Genomic DNA, 17016 nt, shown 5'->3' on the forward strand with positions numbered 1-17016 from the left:
ATATGTTGTAGAAGAGAAGGTCATGTAGCCTAAAAAGAAATTCTTCAGAGAGATTAGTTGGACATTTTATTTTAGGATGTTAGTAAAGTAGTAACAAGCAAGCAAATCTGCTTTGATCATGAAAACGGAGACACTGAGCCCTCGACAGGTTATAGAAGTATAGTAGGTATTATCCGGCGCTAAGTCAAATTTAGTTGCATTTTTCCTGTTGCACTACCGTAGCCGAACACACTGTCTGGATGGCTGTACTGTGCGTACCACCACCCGACAGAGGTTAAAACAACACAAGTCAGCAGAGTGAGGCGCACAGGGACACCGCAACCTCCCCAGGGGTCAACAGACAAGCTTTTTGAAGCAGAAAAGCATAAATGTCTACTTCAAAGTGATAATATTTTTATATAAAAAACTACATGGCACATATTTTACTAAAGTTAAGAACAGTAAATGTACAAAATTCGTGGAAGCCAGTGGATGTTGGAGGTAGTAGAGTGGATAATGGGGTTCGTTGTTGTTATGTGTTTGCTGTGTTATTGATTTTGTGCTTTGTTGCTGTATTGTGTTTTTCTTGAGCTTCATTACAGTTGTCAAGTTGTATTACTATGCTGTGAGCAACTGTTGCTTTAGTTGGCCATTGTGAAGTGATGTTTTATTTGGTTATACTCAAATACGTTGCTGTGCAATTTTGCTCTGCTTTTTTGTACTGCTGTTATGCTAGTGTTGTGTTGATAAAATAGCTGTCCGAGTGTCCATGGAAGCTTGATTTAATTAATTCAATATTCCCAGATGTGTTCTGTGTCACTGAGGACATAATGCACAACTTTAACTCACTCCGCCCCAAAAACATAAAACAAAAAAAATCAATGTCATTGATCTAAAGCCTCAATAGTGCAGATTAGTCAATGTAATCAAACGGGGAAAAGATTATGGGGGCTCTCAAACACATTTGTGTCACTGGAGCGAGGCCTACAGGCTCTCTCATTTAAAGTTCCGCTGCTGTGTGCTGAACTCAACCTTGGCCTAAATCGGTTTGGTGTATACTGCTCTGCAGTGCACATGTGGTCTATATGTGCAGGATGTATGTGGGCCTGTGACTAGTACAGTACATAAAAAATGTAGTGCTGTGTGTGTATGATATATGCATGTGCTGAGTGTATATGTGCCTGTGAATGGTAGAATACATGGACAACTCTAGGTTCCCTTTTGGGAGGCCCAGAGCTGATAGGAGAAATATGAGGAGAGGAGGACAAGTAATTCACCTAAACAAATTTGTGCATTACTGCATTCTTGTAACCTGGGTACGACACACTGGAGGAAGGGAGAGCCAGGCTCTAAAGTACACTTCTAAGGGTGTTTTTCGATTCATAGAGAGGTCACTGGGAAGGTGTCTATGAACATCTCAGAAAGGAGATGGTGCTGAAATGAGATACATACAGAGTCACTCCTGCTGTAACAGACGGCTTTTAGGAGGAAGATGGAACAAAGGGCAATTCAAAAGAAAGCAGACCCCCAACAAACTTCAAAGATCAGACTCTAAATCTGATTTGGAGACTACAAATTGACTATAAGAAGGGGAGCTTGAGACTCCAAACATTTTCAACTCTCCGGCAGTCAGACTGGCTGTGCAGGTAGGAGAAGCGCTACAAAGACTTCTGTCTGTGACCAGGACTTGGGGGCCATTGCCTGCTATTTTTCCATGTGGGTAAGGAAACATCACCCAGAAAATCCAAGGCCACCTGCCTGGGACTCGGGTGCATCAGCCTCTGCCTGCTTGCCAAGACTAGTGTGCCCATAAGGAAGAGGAGATCGTTGGAGGGAACGAGGTCCAGTGGGGGAATCCTGGCGAGTTAATTCCCATAGCGAGGTGCGAGGAGATGGCTGCTGCACTGACTAGGTAATTGCAAATGAGCAGGGAAAAGTAGTCGAACCCCAAATGCCAGAGGAGGGTTGCCATGAAGTGAGCGGAGCTGCACCAAATGGGTCATCACCCATGTGCAGTGTTAGGTCGGTGATTTCGTATGCCAGGTGGGTTCGCCGTGAAGATGGCTGTTGCGCCAAGAGTGCTGGAGTCCGTGCACAGAGGAGGAACGGTGACCCTGTATGCCAGAGGGAGCCACTAGGACCAAGCAAGAAGCGTGGGTGGATTGAGACCATCAACAGAGGAGCGAGGCCACCGTGGTGCCCTGGGTGCCAGAGTCATGACTGAATACCGGTACCAGGATCTTCGCACACCTCACCCCCCACCTGTGGAAGGAACCAAATAACTTACCCAGCATCAGAGGAGCATTGAGAACCCCCTGGCCACTGCAGGATCTTGTGTGAGGAACTCGAGGACAGCAGACCACAGCCCACCAGGGCCGCGTTTGAAAGACTTAGCTGAGACAGCTGCTGCAGCTTCAGCACTCGCTGAGGGGGCGTACTCAGATACTATGGTTGTTCAGATCCTGCTGGTGTGGGTAAGATCGTTTTTGGGTCAGACGGCCCCTGGGGAATTTGCTTGCCAAACAGAGCTTTGTCATCGAAACACTTTTGACTTTACTTAAGAGTCAGAGTGGGACGTCCTATACTCAGACTACTGGTGGGGCTTAACCTGAATGGCACCTATAGTGAATTTGGAATAACCACTACAGCTAGCCTGAGGGGAGAGGGACTCAGATTACCGCCTATGAAACACTAGAGCCCTGACCTCAAGGGGGAGTGTGTATTGTTGGTGAATGTCATATTATACTTTGTGGTTGTATATAAATGCTCCTATTTTTCATTTTTTTATGCTGCTGCTCGTATTTTGAGTAAATTTGTGAGCTTGTGTTAACTCCTCTGTGTCTACCTCACCCCCCCCCCACCCCATTTAAGCCTTGGACTGCTTAACTCATGCTAACATGGAGAGTCAACGGCTGAAAGGGTACTTGGCCCTGTTGCTCTAGAGCAATATTGTCAGGCCATGGGACATCAAGAGTAAAATGCCTTAACCCTGATGGTTGGGCCCAGCTACCCCCTTATTGCCCGGAGCCCTCTGAATGGGGTTCTGACATAAGTTTCTTTGCAGCTATGTCTTTAGAAATTATCTATGGTCGTAGAGATGCTTTTAAAGCATCCCAAATTAAATTCATTGGGGTAGTGTCCTGATTTATTATCGGGAATACGTGTTTCTCTTCCCTGGACACTTCAACCCACTTATTATCCTCCAAATATGTCTTATTAAAAACAATCTTTTTGGTTTAAACCTTCCTTTACCTCCAGGTATACATAGCTCAAGAGCCAAATGACCGGAGAATCCATCTGGTAGTGTTGTCAAATATTCACATCCCAGTCTAGAAGACGCTAAAAAGTAGTCAATCCATTTAACCATTTTAAATCCGGTAGAAACACATGTACATGCTTTTTTATTCCTGGAAAAGCATCTCTACATTGATCTATCAAAATCATATCTTTCGGACAATCCTGCAAAATGTTTGCTTTCTTTGGTTTATGTTGTCTCTTATCACTCATTGTAGTATCAATTTTGTAGAAAACTGAAATCCGCGCCCCTAAGCCTAAATGATATGTAATTTCTTCCTATTATTTAAACCATCAACATTGAAAGAAAACATTCTCAAGCTATCTAAAAATCTTAATGCATTCCTTCTTTCAGTGATACTCTAGTCAATAACTAGCTAATAAATGGAGCCTCCTCCCAACATCTGATATATGCATATGTGGATTATACAACACCCCTACAACTCCCCCAACTGTTGTTAAAACAAAAGCCTCCTCCTCAATCAAGATCTTCCCTCCCTCTCTCAGCTGCCCCACTCCCAGCAGGCTTCAAATTATTTTGACTCACCATCCAATGTGCAATTTCTCATAACATAATGTGCAAATAATCCAATTAGATCTCTCCTTGAAGTATCAACAGTAGTTTCCCTAGTAAACCCCACGGCACCGCCCTCAAAGTGCCTAGCACGTATTTCACATATAAAATTAATCTTTTAAAGTGACTATCATATGTGCTATTGAGAATTTGTGCAAATAGGGACACCAGTATCTTATCCAACTCCAAAGTGCACACTGTATGTGTTTATATAACCTGTGCACAGCCATCTGGTCACTCCAGTCCTCCTTTTTAGGTCTCGCAGAGCCAGCGCGCATGCGCTGCTAGCGAGACATTTAGTAAGGGGGAAAAAAAGTGCTACCAGATGCTGGCATGGCCAGCCTAAAGCTTGAGTGCATGTGCTCGGGCGCGTGCTTTGCTTGCCTCTCTCTGCGTATCAATTCCCTCCCCCCTTGCGTGCCTCCATCTGTGCTTCCAATTCCACCACAGAGGCTGGCCTCCACTCCTCCTCCACTCCCCACCCCCCCACCTCTCTATACTGCAGCAGGATCACTTTAATTAGTTTCACTTTTGCGGCATTCATCAGTTTCACTTTCGCGTTTTCTTGGGAAAGCATTCCAGGCTGGCTGTATACTCCTACCATGCTACTAAACTCGAATCCCAAAATAACAATATAAAAAACATTTTTTTAATACATTTAAAAAAAAGATTATATAAAAACTGTCTCTTACAGTGTCTCATATCATGTAATTTCACAGTAAATGAATAACAAGTACTTGTTTTATGCAACGCCTCACTTCTCAATTCTGCAGTTCATAGACACCGCAATTAAGCATGGTTATCTTTACCCAATTTAATGATACTTGTACTTGGGGAGTCATTCAGCTTATCCTGCGGCCGGAGATCCTACCTGCTGGACTGGACACTTGCTCCTGGGTGCCATATGCTGTGGTCTCGCCACTGCTGTTCCGCGCCATCTCGCGGCTGTAGACTACAGCTCCCAGGGAGCTTTGCGGGCACTTCCTGCTTCCTGCCCTCAGCGCGCCCGGAGGCGCTACTAAAACGCAGACGCTCCCTCAGTGGAGCGGGGGGTCATTCAGCTTATCCTGCGGCCGGAGATCCTACCTGCTGGACTGGACACTTGCTCCTGAGTGCCATACGCTGTGGTCTCGTCGCTGCTGTTCCGCGCCATCTCGGCGCTGGAGACTACAGCTCCCAGGGAGCTTTGAGGGCACTTCCTGCTTCCTGCCCTCAGCGCGCCCGGAGGCGCTACTAAAACGCAGACGCTCCCTCGGTGGAGCGGGGGGGGTCATTCAGCTTATCCTGCGGCCGGAGATCCTACCTTCTGGACTGGACACTTGCTCCTGGGTGCCATACGCTGTGGTCTCGCCGCTGCTGTTCCACGCCATCTCGCGGCTGGAGACTACAGCTCCCAGGGAGCTTTGCAGGCACTTCCTGCTTCCAGCCCTCAGCGCGCCCGGAGGCGCTACAAAAACGCAGACGCTCCATCCGCATCCCGGGAGGCGCGCAGGCGATCGCCGGGCTAAGCCCGGGCAAAGGGCGGGCCCTCTTAGGCCCTCAGAGGCCAGAAGAGGCTGGGCTGGGCCACCCCCCTAAGTCATTGTAAACAGGTGAGGCCGATCTACTAACACCCACAATGGTGAAACGTAATATCAACAACGTGACACAAGTTCCTAAAAGACCCTTAGTTCTTTAACCTTCTCTGGAAAGCATGTTGGAAAACGCTTTCAACATGGTAACTAACGAAATTGCGTATACCGAGAGGAGAATGTCAATGGGTCTCGCAGGTACACACCTTGAGTCACTATTGGCAAACCCCAATAATGCCCCCCCGCTTTCACCTGTGGTTATAGTTACGAAATCATCTTTACCTGCTAACTCTTTGGAACTTTTGCCAGGGGGCAGCAGCTCCACCATCACTATTGACCCCCTACCAGATCCAGTTGTGCATACTGTAATTGTCCCCCTGACCTCGAGTAACAAGCCTGGAGGTGAGAAAAGAAAAAGAGGCGCCTTCAAACTAACAGTTAACAAGAGGAAGCAACCTCTTCGTAATAAGAGCCAGCCAACTCCACAGAGTATGTGGACTAACCCTGGGCGTAGTGGGGCGTAGTGGGGCTCCGCGGAGCTACGCGGAGAGGGCGAGAAGCTACGCCCACTCCCGCACTCCGCGTAGCCCCACTACGCACCTCCCTCCCGCTCTCCCCTACATACTTTATTTAAGCATTTACACGGATTAAAACAAGTTAAAAGCACTTACCTTGTCCGGGGCTCGTCCGGGTCTTCATCTTTGAATAGCGTCCTTTGCCTGGATACCAATGCGCATGCGCGGGCGGCCGCGCATGCGCATTTCTCCCGAGAAATGCGCATGCGCGGCCGCCCGCGCATGCGCATTGGTATCCAGGCAAAGGACGCTATTCAAAGATGAAGACCCGGACGAGCCCCGGACAAGGTAAGTGCTTTTAACTTGTTTTTATCCGTGCAAATGTTTAAATAAAGTATCTAGTGGAGGGCGGGAGGGAGGCGGGTGGCGGCCGACTCGGCTACGCTCACGGAGTGGGCGTAGTGTTGCCGGCTACGCTGTCTACGCAAAATGCGTAGAAGGCAACACTACGCCTACTCCGTGGGCGTAGCCGATTCGGACGCCCACCCTTAATGTGGACCAAATGGAACAAAGATCTATTGGGGGGTGGCGCTGACATGATCAAACCTACACTACATGACGACGTGGCTCTTGCTGCATCCCCAACAATCCCTGCAAATGATGGCCACACCTCTGCTTGTACACAGACTGAGTCATACTCGACAGCATCAGCCAACCAAAGACCAATGGGAATCTCATTGAGACTATTGTAGACACTATTTTTAAACAAATGGAAAGTCAAATGATCAAGCAATTTAATACTATTTTTAAAAGACTGGACAGGTTTGAAAATCTTGTAAAAAAGGAAGACGTAAAAAGGAAGGGGTTGATTAGTCTAGACCTATTGAGGGGAGATAGTTTACTGAAAGACAGAGTCTGCCTGTAAGGTTAACATGGGTGAAAGGCCGAAGACTCCCAGTAGTAGCATACCTACACCTATTGCTGCATCCAGGAGTAATACTGCAGGGAAAATCCCAACTGCCACGAAACCACAGCACACCCCGGCCGTGGCAGCCGGACCCTCAAGTACCTCCAGCACGGTTATCGGCATGTCAAAGGGTGTCCCCACTCCAGCTATCCCCAAATCAGGGGCATTAACTACCACTGCCCCTGATAAGGGGCCCGCTGCGACAATAAGGCCCATAAAATCTCAGGGTCCTGCCCTGCACTTACCACCGGATGCATGTCCATACGTCTTAGTCTTAGCAGGCGCCCCACCGCTTAAAGAAGGTCAAGGTGAGTCGTGGGTCCAGTTAAACAACAAATGTATAGACTGGCTATGCAAACACAAAGGGGTAGGCCATGACATTTCCAATGAAATCCTGTCAGCACGCCGAGTAAGTTGGGTTGGTCCCTTATTTACGAACATTAACGGCGACTGCATTGTGATTAATTTCCGCCACCCTGGCACAGCCAAATACATTCTTAACAACAACCACCCTGGCCCATCAACTGTTATAACTCCACTTCCACTGGGCTATTTTTATAGGCCCCCCCAGAGATCATTTAATCAAGCCCCACCACTTTACCCCCTGTTTAATAGATTTAGTGTTTTATCTGAGTTGAATAGTTTTGAATGACCACTATCATCTACCCTCCTTGATATAACACCTAACGACCAGCCACACATAATTGATTCCATAGCCGAACCGCCAATTTGCCTTAATGCAATGGCGCCCAATGATTCAGGAGTACCTACATCACCAACTACACATCTAACATCTTCCCAGGGCATCAATACTCCCACATCCACTGATGACCTGACCATTCTGAGCTGGAACATTGCTGGTCTTAAAGCTAAAACACAAATTAAGAAGTGGACAGAGTGGGTTATTAATTTCGATGTCCTGATGTTCCAGGAGACCTAGTGTATTAGTCCCCTACTTCAGGAAGGGTACAGCTGTCATAATCAGATTGTACCCAATGGGGTGTCCAAGTGGGGGACTATCTATTTGGGCCAAGATAACGGCAGGAGTCAAAATTGAAACATTACCTGTTAATGATAAGAATTTTCAGGCGTTGATATACATTAGTAGGATAAAGCTATGCCTAATCAACTTTTATAACAATGATTTCATAACTCATCCCAACGCCAATTTTATAAGATTATTTGATTTTATTGACGAAATTGTTGATGGTCACAAATATGGCAATTTTGACGGCATTTGTATAGGGGGTGATTTTAATGCTCATATTTACCCAAGAACCCCTAGTTGTAAATGAGGAGCAGAACTGCTTGATCATTTAGCTTCACGTGATTTAGTTAATGCTATGGAGATGGTAAATATTACTGGGACTGAAGAACCTGTGGCAACCTATGTAGGGCGAGGATGTTCAACTACGATTCACTATGTATTCATATCCTCTCTTTTAGAAGACCTTTTATTAAAGGCTAAGGTTGTCAACGTTCCCTATAGTGATCACTATCCGATTTTAATTAGCCTTAAATCCATCAAAAGACAGGGGAACAAGAGAGAAATTGGGGCCCAAAACTTAGCGGCATCCACAGACAAACTTAGGGTAGTCTGGAGGGGGGTTGATAACAAGGGAGTCTTAACTCGCACCATTCAAAAGCACCCCCAACTAGTGTCAGTCTGTCTATCCACCGACAGTCCCGAACATGTTATCATCGAGGCCTTTACGGGCCTCTGTAAGGCTATAAAAAAGGAGATCTCTAAACCCGCCCGAGTAACCAATCATACACAACCGAGGTGGTTCGACTCCTTATGTTCTAAAGCCAACCGGGAACTAAGGGCTGCCCTCACAGCGGTCCCACGAGATCAGTCTGCTGTGAGGAGACTGAGGGCTAGTTATAAGCATACTCTTAAAATAAGATAGGAGGAGTTACTAAGAGATCATTGGGACTCTCTCGTGCGTTTTGCGTCTCTGAGGGACGCCACTGGGTTCAGGAGCGAAGTTAAGAGTCTAAGATCACTAGGAACAAATATCACCCCCATAAATTGTAATATCCCAGGGGATGTGTGGGTGGATCACTTCTCGAAAATTTATGAGGCCCCACCTAACCCCACGGGCATTGCCCCTCCGTTAACTATACTGAATATTACTCTAATGGAGGTGGAAGACGCCATTTCAGAAAGCGCTGGGAACAAAGCCCCTGGGCCCGACGGTCTATCCATTGACCAAATTAAATCGGAACCTGACTTTTGGACGACATTACTGTGTAACATCTTCAACCACTTATCCCACATTTCACCACCAGTAACTTGGTCAAATAGTACTATCGTGCCTATCTTTAAAAAAGGCAACAGATCGGACCCAGCCTGCTATCATCCGATATCTTGAATAGACAACACCTTGAAGATTTTAGGTAGGGTCCTTTTTAACAGGATTAGAGTTTGGGCAGAAGATAATTCTATCCTACACCCATGCCAGCTAGGCTTCAGAAGCCACGTGGGTACTGTGGAGCAATGCCTAAACTTAAATCTATTAATGGCAAAGTACACTATTGCAAAAAAATCCCCCCTTTATTTAGGTTTTATGGATTTAAGTTCTGCTTTTGTTTTGTTAATCGCTCTCGTTTATGTTCAGTTTTGTTGAATTATGGTTTAGATGAATCTTTGGTTTATTTTCTGGCCTCCCTGCATAGTGATTTGAGAGCCCGCGTGCGTTTGAATACCCTCGGTGAAGTCTCCAGTGATATTTTTATTGGCAGGGGGGTCAGACAGGGCTGTGTCCTGGCCCCCCTGCTTTTTATTTTGTATATAAATGAACTAAGCAGTTTTGTGTGTAAACTAACAACTGATGTCCCGCAAGTCAATGGTAGACCACTTCCCGCCCTCCTCTACGCGGATGATGCGGTCCTTATGGCCCGCACACCTAATGCACTGCGAATTTTAATTTCTGGCTTTGTTTCGTACATGGCAGACCTTGGTCTCTGCACAAATTTTAACAAATCATTTATAATGAGCTGTGGCCCAAAAAACACAAGATTAATCAAATTTTGACAGGGAATAATGTTTTAAAAAGCACAAGCTCTTTCCCATATCTAGGCCTGCTGTTCGCTGACTCTGGCTCATGGCAACCCCATGTTGCCCTGGGGAGAAATAAATTAGGCAAAGCTATAAACTCTGTAACCTCTATTCGCCAACCCCTACACGCTGAGGTTATCACATCATTGTTGCAAATTTATAAGAATCAATGCTTACCCACAGGAACCTACGGCGCTGAGGTGTGGGGCTACACGAATTGCACCAATATACAGACGGTGGAGAATAGGTTCTGTAGAAAGATCTTGGGGGGGGTTATTTCTGCCCCAACTTTTGTGTGCCACCGAGAACTGAGCCTTAAGTATACAGAGGATTTTATAAGATCTAGACCCGCTCTGTTCTGGTTGAAAATATGGATGAACCCAGCTGCGTCACTGACCCGTGACATCATTATGGATTGTCTAAAATGTGAGCGTGCCAGTCATATACCATGGCTCTGGGCGGTGGAAAAAAGCCTAGCGAGTGTGGAGCAGGGTCATTTATTCACATCCCCCCACACAATAGACCGTACACACAAGAATTTAGTAAAAAAGGCTCTGTATAATCTTTATAACAACGAGAGGGAAAAGAAAGAGCTTGTAAAACCGGCCACTATAAGGTACATAACCATCTTGGTATCTAGTGACAGGTTTTATGACCTGCCCCAAGGCTACCTGTGTAGAAAGATGAGTAAATGGAACAGGAGCCTGTTGTTTCGGTTCAGGGATGGGAGCATTAAAAACCTATTATGCTTCCCAATAGGCTTTAACAGAAATTTAGAAAACTTAAACTGTCCCTGTAACCATGGCGGGAAACAAAGCCTTTTACATTTCATGCTTTTTTGTGGCTTTTATGTAAAATATACTAAACATTTTTTAATGCCATATTTTCGTAAGACTGCCCAGCTGGATTTTAACTTAGCCCTTGGTGATCTACTGAGGTTGGGCTCTGACGAAGTAATTTTTAGAGTCCGTTGTTGTCTCAAAGCTGCTGTCCGCTCAAGAGTGTCATTGAACATGGCGTGAAAAGTATCTGCACTACCATTTGCTTAGTTTGCACATTGCTCATTTTGCACAAGTAGCTGCTTTTTGCACATATTACTGACATTAATTTCTTCACTGTTCTTAATTGTTGTGTATATTATTGTGCGCCCTAAAACTATTGATATATCTATCTATGCAGTTATTTGTACTTTTTTTTTAAACATATATCATGGCGAATTATGTGATTTTATTATGTGATTTTAGATTGTGGTACTATGTGTTTTGGATGATTGTTGTGATTCTATGTACTTTTATGGATGTTACCCAAATCCGAATAAAGATCTTTGACTTGACTTGACTTGACTTGATACTTGTACTATTGACAAAAGAAAGTTGAAAGGCTTTGTCTGGCTTTCTAGGATTTAACTTGCGTCGTGCGGATTGCATATGTTGCTAGTGGCATGCGTTAAACACACTGACATGTATTATTACTTCAGGAGTAAGTAGGTGAAAGTAGCCTATTTTAGGCTCAGACGCACAGTACTAGTTCCGAATTAGGAATACACAAGAATACTGGAAAAAATAATTTTACACATTATTATGAAATATATATCTCAGCAATGCGCATTATTAAAAAATATATATCTCAGTCGCATAATTCCCTGGCGTTAGAGCACCGCTTAAAGTGACACTCCATAATTCACCTTATCGGCCTATAACCGTTTTGAAAACATTTTGCATTTTGTCCTGACCCTTCATGTAAAATCGCATTCTGTCTCAGAGTACATCACTCACAGCAGGGCACATCACACTCATAACGGACACCACATCACACACAGCAGAGCACATCCCACTCATGCCTGACACTACATCACGCACAGCAGAGGACAACACACTCGTGCCTGACACCACAGCAGAGCACATCAAACTCAGGTCTGACACCACATCACACAGAGCAGAACACATCACACTCATGCCTGACACCACATCACACAGAGCAGAGCACATCACACTCAGGTCTGACACCACATCACACAGAGCAGAGCACATCACACTCATGCCTGACACCACATCACACACAGCAGAGCACATCACAATCAGGTCTGACACCACATCACACACAGCAGAACACATCACACTCATGCCTGACACCACATCACTCACAGCAGAACACATCACACTCAGGTCTGACACCACATCACACACAGCAGAGCACATCACACTCATGCCGGACAGAATATCACTCACAGCAGAACACATCACACTCATGCCTGACACCACATCACTCACAGCAGAACACATCACACTCAGGTCTCACACCACATCACACAAAGCAGAGCACATCACACTCGGGTCTGACATGACATCCCACCACACACAACCACACACACACCCAACCACCCATACAACCACACACCCAACCACACACACAATCCCACACACAACCACACAACCCTACACACAACCACACACATCACCACACACACAACCACAAGCACACACACACACAATCACAAGCACACACACAAGCACACACACAAGCACACACACAACCACACACACTCACCCACACACATACAACCATACACATACAACCATACACACACTACCACAAGCACACACAACCACACACACAACCACACACACGCCACACACACAACAACACACACACACAACCACACACGCACACAACCACACACACACAACCAGAATACTAAACTGCATTCGTGCCTCACTGAGTTTTAAACAGCAAACAGTTATTCTAATCGGTTTGTTTCACAGAGGTTGTGTCTTAGGAAAAGGGCAGTGGCACTCGCATGGCACTATACACTAGTGTATTCAAAAGAGTTGTTTAGATTTTTTTTTAATGAAAACTGGACTCTTTTACAAATACTGATTCCACCAGAATCAGAGTCCTCCACAACACCCTGTTTTTTGGCTGCCAGCTGTGAAATAGGAGACCAATATTGCCCCCATTTTTATTATTCTGTATCCTCAGTTCAATTCTGGGGTGCTTTTTCAACTTGTTGCTAGTTCATTGCAAATCTTACCGTTACTAATTCAAATTGTGTTACCTTTGGCTTATTTGCAATGCAAACTTTATCTCAATAAGTTGCTGTAACAAGCTGCAAGTCAAATACGTAAGCCCATTCATTTGCTCATTATTTTCTACATAAGGTTGCAAGATCATAAAGTGGAGTTTTCAGGATTTTGAATAGTTTCTCGTTTGAAGATGTTACTCTCTCCTGCGAACCCCACTCCTGTACTAAGGTTAAGAGTGACTTGGCACCCGCCTTTAAGAGGTTCTTGCATCCACCCAAGTCTGGCCTGGCACTGGTACGTCCCAGCCTGGCACACACCAGGTGATGATCTCCGCACCTCCTTCTAGAGCCCAGCTCACTACTGTCTGCAGTCTGTCACTCACCCCTCACCTCCCTGGCACTCACCCTTCACCCCTCAGGCCTGACAGTCACTCCTCGTACCTGGCACTCAGCATTGACTCTCCGTGACACTCAACTGTCACCTCCCTGACACTCACCCTCAAACCTCCTGATACTCATACTTCCCCTCCCGGGCACATATCCTTCACCTCCCTGACCCTCACCCATGTCCCTCCTGGCATTCACTACTCGCCCCCTTGGCACTCACCCTTCACCTCCATGGCACTAGCCCTTCATTCCCCCGGCCTGGCAGCTACCCTTCACCCTTGCACTCACCATTGACCCTCCTGACTCTTACATCTCACCTCCATGGCACTCAAACTTCAACTCCCTGGCACTCACCCTTCATCCCCCTGACCTGGCACTCAACCTTCACCTCCATGGCACTAGCCTTTCACCCCCCTGGCCTGGCAGCTACCCCTGGTACTCATACTTCCCCTTCTCGGCACTCACCCTTCCCCTCCCTGGCACTCACCCTTGAACCTCCTGACTCTTACGTCTCATCTCCCTGGCACTCACTCCTCACCTCTCTGGCACTCACCCTTCACCCCCATGGCCTGACAGTCACCCTTGTCCCTCCTGGCATTCACTCCTCACCTTGCTGCCACTCACCCTTGACCCTCCTAGTTTCTGTCTCTCTCCTGTTTTCTTTCTGTCTGCCTCTACACTTGATTGCCTTTCTTCTCTCTGCTCCTTGCATCTCTCCCATTCTTTTTCTGACTCCGTACCTTTCCTTTGCCTCCCTTATTCTGGGCGTCCCTCTCTGTACATCGTTCTGTATCGCTTTCTACTCTTCTTTCACTTATATCGCTCCCTGTTGAGCTATTTATTCAGCCTCCCCGGTTCCTGTCTCCAGTGTCTACCTAAATTCTCCTATTAATGCCCTCTCCCGAACCTGTGTATCTCACCCTCTGCTGCTTCTCTTACTCACACTGCCGTTTCTCCTCCCTACCCGGATGTTTGACTTATTTTTTCATTTTCCCTACTCAAAGGTGATCTTATTCCTCCTTTTTCTCTTACTCATCCCGATGTGTCATTTACTTTCTTATTTCCTATGCTCTTTAAAGGGAATCTTCCACCTGCCATTTTCTCGTGCTCTCTCGCTCGCCCTGTGTTTCTCTTAGCTCTTCTGCAGCCAGATGGTTTGCTTATTCTCTCATTTTCTTTACTCAAAAGCAATTCTACCCCTACCCCTTGTTGTTTTCCTTATTATCCTTTAATACTTTGCCGCCTCTCGCTGCCCCCTCTACCAGCATCTTTCGAGTGCCTATTTCTGCCTTTTCGTTATTTTCGTCTCTGTCTCAGTTGGCATTGCTAATAATAATGCAACACTAGCACCTGACTGTCTCAAACGAACTACACAACATAAAACAGACCACAATTCTTCAAATCAGCCACAATACCTGAAACTGATCAAATACGTGAAACTATCTGCAGTACGATATCTGAAACTGACCACAACCCTTGAAACAAGCATATGTAGTACTGAGTGGTATTATGTTGAGTGTAGTTTTGTTGTATTGAGTAGTAAATATGTGTTGTAAATATTTGTTGTGTAATTATGTGGTATTGAGTGTTATGATGTGGAGAGTATTTATGTTGCATTGATTAGTGGAAATACGTGGTTTGTAATTGTATGGTACTGAGTGGTATGAGGGGTGTATTTATGTTGCATTGAGTAACATAACTACACTCAGCAGAATACCACTCAGTACCACATAATTACACTGTATTCAACACAACATAAATACTCTCCACATACAACTCAGTACTACATAAATGCACGTCACATAATTACTCTACTTAATGCAAGATAAATACACTCCACACAATACCACTCTGTGCCACATAACACAACACATAATTACACTGTACTTAATGCAACATAAATACACACCTTTCACTCAAGTTCGTGCTATATAATTTTGTCCTGCAGGTCCTTTTGGTAGGAGTCATTACACAGACCCCACCCCCTGGGGGTGGTACTGCTTTCGTATCTATTCAAAAGGTGAGTAATCTGCAGTAAGAAGTATCCATCAGAAGAACAAGTACCTTCTGCATCGATCATTTTGGTAGATTGATGCTGAATCGGCCTCCCACATAACCATTCTGTGGAATGGACTCTCTTCACTCTACAAAGGTCCCAAATTAGAGATCTTAACATTGGCCTAAATAATTGCCTTGTGGGCTCCCACACTGTGGTGTCCAGAAAGAAATCTGAAGTCCGTGTGAAGGGGTATTGCTTATTTGCTGCTCAAGTATCACTTCTCTGACGGAGGGGAGCAGGTGTAGAGCTGCATGGGGCATGCAGGGCTATGCTGAAAGTCTGCCATATTCAGTCTGGTGCCAGTAACTATTATAAAGGTAAGGAATCTGTAGTTAGACATCTACATCATACACAAGATAGTGTTTTACCAAAGGTAAGTAACTTATACTTTAGTAGGGTTTGTGGATTTTCTTCTGTCGATAACAATATAAAATAGTCTGATCTTTAGATAAAACTAAAAAAAATTACAAAAATGAATTTTCAGAATAGATCCAATATAAATAGTAAAATCCTATACAACCGAAAGTAAAACTTGCAGTGACCCAGTCACAATCTCACTGACAACATGAGGAGCAGCAGGTGTTAAGATTCCACTGTAAAAGTGATCCATTTTTAGGCCAGACTATACAGCACAGTTGTCGCTAGATCGTTGTTGTCCTGGTCTCTTTGGTAATGTATGATTTAAGCAAGAAGAACCCGTAGATTCTAGGTGTCCCCTGCACCGCTGGCTTTGACTCTCTCAGTGGGGAGAGGTCTCCAAAAAGCCGGTTCTACACATTTTATCTGATCAAATATATATCAGCCTGAAAATGAGTGTGTTTAAGTACTAGGGTTTGTGGGCAGTCCTTAAGAATTCCCTTTTCTCCTTTTTCTAGATTCCTTTCAATCTTTCCTTTTAGTGTGAACTCCCATTGCACTCTACGATGATAAACAAATGGTATTTTATATAGTGCATTTTTGTAGTGCTGATACCACATTCCAAGATGGCTAATACGCGGCTTCTAAATGTGGCATACATCATTGATCAGTACGCCAATTATATACAGTACACAACTCCATTCTAAATACAATGTCTACTGAGAAGTCATGTTACAAAGGTATTGTGCACAGTTTATCACTGATTTTCTGTTCAAAGACGGCTAAAAAAATGCTCCTAAATATGGTGGTCAAGTTGGAACTATAACAAATGATACTCCCATGAAGAATACCTTTCCAAAACAGGTGTCTGCTGCAGTGCTTAATGGTTACTTAGTATTGTTGTTGTAAGCATACGCCAACCTATATTGTTTTTGTTTTGTTTTTTATCTTGCATATGCTTTCTAAATTTCCATTATTGTAGATGAGTGAGTGGGAGAATGCAAGACTAATAACTAACAGTGAGAAAACAGAATTGGTAACTAGGCGCAGAAATAGACAAAGGGCGCGTGCAGTCAGTACCGAGATGTATATGAGGCAATAGTGATGTTGGTGTTACTAGGAGAGAAAGAGTTGGTTACCAATTCAACCACAATAGTCCCTTCAAAAAAGACAGCAAAGCAACAACACAAAATAATTTCTGAGCACACAGAGTGATAAGCTGTCAATAAT

The 17016-nt window shown here is 44.9% G+C and overlaps 1 protein-coding gene across 1 annotated transcript in view; it reads right to left on the reverse strand.

Annotated features, from left to right (window-relative positions):
* Positions 1-17016, reverse strand: part of TBC1D8B (TBC1 domain family member 8B) — a 1086956-nt gene that overhangs the window by 892248 nt on the left and 177692 nt on the right. The gene's annotated exons all lie outside the window — the stretch shown is intronic.

This window comes from Lissotriton helveticus, chromosome 4_1, assembly GCF_964261635.1.
Source record: "Lissotriton helveticus chromosome 4_1, aLisHel1.1, whole genome shotgun sequence".
Taxonomy (NCBI): domain Eukaryota; kingdom Metazoa; phylum Chordata; class Amphibia; order Caudata; family Salamandridae; genus Lissotriton; species Lissotriton helveticus.